The following is a 4,665-nucleotide window of genomic DNA, read 5'->3' as shown; positions in this document are numbered from 1 at the left end:
GGCCGGGCTGGGCCCACACAGCACCCTCCTTCCCTGCTTAAGAGAGAAAGTGGAAAGGATTTAATTTTGCACCGCTCAAGAAATGTGCCCCCTGCAAGACATTTCCTTGGAGATCAACAGTGCCTCCTCATTTCCCTCAGGGGCCTGTATTCCTAAAGCCACAATCTATGCACCACTCCCGAGGAGTACCTTGTATGTGCAGACCTCCATGAGCTGCATGACCTGTAAGCTTAGTGCAGCCCCTCAGAAGCAGGGAAGTGTTATTCAGTTACTGCACTTAGATCTGTTAAAAGTAACACTTGCTTTGGCCACTTGTCCTAGCAGACTAGTCTTCCTAATAGGTCTTCCTAACATCAGAGAATCATAGAAAATTAGGGTTGGAAGGGACCTCAGGAGGTCATCTAGTCCAAGCCCTTGCTCAAAAGCGAGACCATCCACAACTACATCATCCCAGCCAGGGCTTAAGAACCTCCAAGGATGGAGAGTCTCTAGGTGGCCTGTTCCAGCATTTTACAACCCTCCTAGACATTGCAAAAGCAATTCTAATACCAGAACCTGGTATGCTCTAGGAAACCAAATAGGATCCCACTCCCTCCTTCCTTCCCACTCCCCAGGCCACCCTAGGTGACCCAGTGGTCTTTGCATTGTTATCTAAGGTGTCCCCAATATCTGGCTCTGGTGAACCAAAGCATACATTGGTATGTTGCCAAGCAAAGGACCCTCTCCTATCTCTCAGGGCACTGGGACTTCCCCCTCCTTCCCAATCACCTCCACAAGAGGGGAGATGGACAGCATGCTGCAGTCCCTGCACTGCTTCTAAATACCATGCAATCACACAGATGGTCTTTGGAGTTAATCAACACCCAGCTCATTAAGTTAAACAAGACCTTTAAATTTCATCCAGAAATGAATATGAAGTTAGTACTGCTTGGGGACCACAGAGGTAATGGGACTTCTGGGGCCCATGAACATACAGGCTGTTGCACTCTGCACTCTGACATGCGAGTGAGTATTCAGATGTGGCCGCACAGCACTCCAGAATTCCCCCTCAGGGGCCTGGTTCGCTGCAACACGAGTCCCCAGTTCTCAGTCAAATGGTTGAGAATTTCCACTTTCATTTAAAAAGTAGTAACAGTCTGACTGGAGAAACATCAATGAATCTGCTAGGATGCACACTAAATATTCAAAACCCCAAAACAAGTAAAAGGCAACATTTTTAAATATCATGATTTTGGAACCTGATTTAACATTTTGAAGGCCTGGCATTTCCAACAGTGCTTCTAATTAATTGTAGCGTATAGTCTTAGTCTTGCATGGGCTGAATCTTAGACAGCTCACCGTCATCCATCCCCAGCAAGAGAACAAAGTAGTTAGTGATCTGCACCATGCAGAATGTATGAGATGGATGTAGGGTTGAACGTCATCTAAATACTGCCTCAGCATCTTCCAACTCTAAATCTAGATTGTCCTGGACTAAGGAAGTCTGGGGACCCGAGGTGTTGCCAGTTCTGCCACATCTTTTCTACAGCCTTAAACAGAGTGATAAGTTCAAAACCCAGGAATGCTTTTTGAACTAAGGCATTGTAAATGCTCCCTTAAGAGACATATCTCAGTCTCCTTCTCAGGTGAGGGGCCAAAGCACTGCCAGCCTCTGAGTGAGCAAAAGCAATTCTAATTCCAGAACCTGCTGTGCCCTGAGAAACCAAAGGTAGTCTGAATGCGTGTGACCTCATCAACATGATGCACTGAGAACACCTCCCAAAAGGTAACACTCCTACAAATGGAAATAATGAGGATTTGCCAAACTGATTACTGACCAGAACACTTAGTAGGGTTTGGAAGGAAGCTGAGTCATAGAAATGTTGGTACTTGTCCAAGATCACCTAGAAAAATAAGCACAAGCCTGAAGCTAGAATCTAGAGATCTGGTCTTGCAAGATCACCATGCACTGAACTCAACAGAAATCCCACAGGTGAAGCATTTTTCAGCATAACCTTGTGTTTCAATAATGAATATAGTTATTTCATAAAATACAGTACATTGGGCCATGCCTTGATATTGTTGATGAAGAGGGAAGGCTTCCCTTTGAAGCTAGCAAGCTCTAGGTGTTTTTCCTAGTCCCTTTTTCCTCTCTGTGGCTTCACCCTGGCCCACTTGGCTTGGAGTTCAGACCCCAACACCTGAAAGACTCCCCTCCATACACACTTTTTCTGTGTGTCCTGAACTAACACTGCACCCCTTGGACCCCGACTCTTGTCCAAGCTCCATCCTGTTCAGCTTCAGCACTTCTTTCTCCTCCAGATCCGTTAACTCACGCCCTGGCCCTCTGGGCCTCAGCCTCAGTGGAAGCTGCCTGCCAGGTACCCTGCTTGTGCCCCTACAGAGTCCACCAGTTGTTCAACAAACAAGCAAACATACAGCAGCACAACTGAAATTTAAGCAAACTACTACTATACAATTTATCCCCACTGGCTGTCAATATCATACCACAAACTCCCAAATTCCCAAGGCTAGGCCCACTCTCACATTTGTGGCTGGCTTGGTTATCCCTGGGCACTGCTTCCTACAATCAGCTTCCCTGGGGGAGTTTCTCTCTGTACAGCCTGCAGAGTCTGACTGACTGCTGTAGCTCAGGCCCTGGGTTTATATGCCTAGAAGCCCCCACTTCTGTTATGTCCATCCCCACCCCCACCACCCAACACAGGTGTTTTACCCTCTTAATTAAGGGCCAGCCTGCACTTCTGCAGCTATGTCCCACACTGCCAACTTATCCTGCTGTGTCCGATTAAAGTGACAGAAGCCCCCTGACTCTCTATTACAGTCCCCTCTCTTCCCTTCCATTGTGCCCGAGTAACAGGGTTTGGGTTCCCTGTTACAGCATCTCTTTTCATTGTGTGTCTGTACAGCACCTAGCACTATAACGTAGCTATTACACAGGCCTTTGCACCTGTGAATCTCAAAGTGCTTTAAAAGGTAAGTACAATTATCTCCATTTAAAAAATGGGGAAACTGATGCATAGTATGGGAAAGTTGCTTGCCCATGAGTAACAGCTGGAAGCAGGAGCTAAATGCATCTAGCTGAACACACACACAAAAGCACTAGCTTTCCCTTTCCTCAAGCCCAAGTTCTGGTCTTACACCCATTTGTACCACTCTAAGCAAAAGGTAAATTTAATCTCTGGTGCCAATGCACTTGAGAGGAGAGTTTGACCTTTGAAGTTGTGGGTGCGTTGGGAATAAAGAAAAGGGCCCCGACTGTCTATTAACTGCTTTCTAGTGTTGCTGTCCTGTCTTGCTTTGCTGCAAGTTGATATCAAGCCCTTTCTGAAGGAAAATGTACTTTTTTGCAGCTTCTTTAAGTTTACAGAAAAAATGATGCAAATTTCATTGGAGCATATGGCCATTTTGTTTTCCTGTTACTTTGGTGGTTTTCTCCCCTCCCCCCTTACTATTTTCACGCTTTCCATTTGCAACTGTAAATGTTTTTAACCATGTTATGTTTGTTGTTGTGAGCTCCGCAATCTATAATCAGACAGTCTGCTAAGAAAAAGCCATTTGAAAGGGTTCTTAAATGTGATGGGGCACAAATGAAGAGATTAGTTAGGACGTACGACAGAAAAAATGTTGGTTTACACCTGCCTGCTACTAGATTAGCCCTGACATCCCACAAACAAAGCCCATTGCCCTTGGCACAAACATGAATTGATCGAGGGGGTTCCTTATATTATCTTTACGCAGACACCAAATGTGGAAGTTCACATACATTTTTCAATCAGTGTATATAAGGGAGCAACAATAACATCCATGAACTAAAAACTATGCACGGCTAAGACTTAATGCTAGTAACTAATCCTCATATCCCCTGCTCCTACCTCTAGGATGCCTGCTAGAAACTCTCCTCCAGTCACTGTTATTAAATTTCTGCAGCTGAGACTGGAGTACAATGCTGTAACTTTACAATTGCAGAACTGCAGCACCCATCACCAAAAAGTTCCTTAAACCAGGATGCAGCTGCTACATTGAATTAATCTGCTCTGTGCAGAGTGTCTCTGAAGATGTTTTTAAAATATCAGTTTTGGTTCCCAAAGCAAGTCTGAGTACTGTACATCCCCTCCTAGTGAAGCTGAAATAGCACCTACAATGGTGTAATACTGTAATACATATTGGACCCTATAAAATTAAGAACACGGCACCAGTAGCATTCTGACAGGATACCAGTGAAACAGAGATATCCCTCAGAGCCAATTCTCCTATAACTACCTAGTGACGGTGGGATCAAATTTAATGGGAAAAAACTAGGAACTTGCAATATCCGCCTCAGTGGGTGCATCTACACATTCATTAATGTGCTTTTGCTACTGCACATTAAGTTTAGTACCTCTAATGCGAGGTGTTAACTAAATGTGCATTAGGCTGCCCTAACACACAGTAGTGAAAGTACATGCTTTTTAAGTGATACTTAATGTACAGTAACCTAATTTTACTGTGCATTAGCATATTAGCACAGTTTTTGCCGTGATACTCTAATGTGCAGTGAAATAGGCTACTGTGTATTAAAGTGAATGTGTAGATGCACCTAGTGAAAAGCAAGGTACATTTAGGATGCGCTTGCTTTCCTAATACACCTGTTTTGGTCTAGCACAGGGGTTGGTAACCTATGACCCC

This window comes from Gavialis gangeticus, unplaced genomic scaffold, assembly GCF_001723915.1.
Source record: "Gavialis gangeticus isolate Ggan-Ray unplaced genomic scaffold, GavGan_comp1, whole genome shotgun sequence".
Taxonomy (NCBI): domain Eukaryota; kingdom Metazoa; phylum Chordata; order Crocodylia; family Gavialidae; genus Gavialis; species Gavialis gangeticus.
This window is presented reverse-complemented; position numbering follows the sequence as displayed.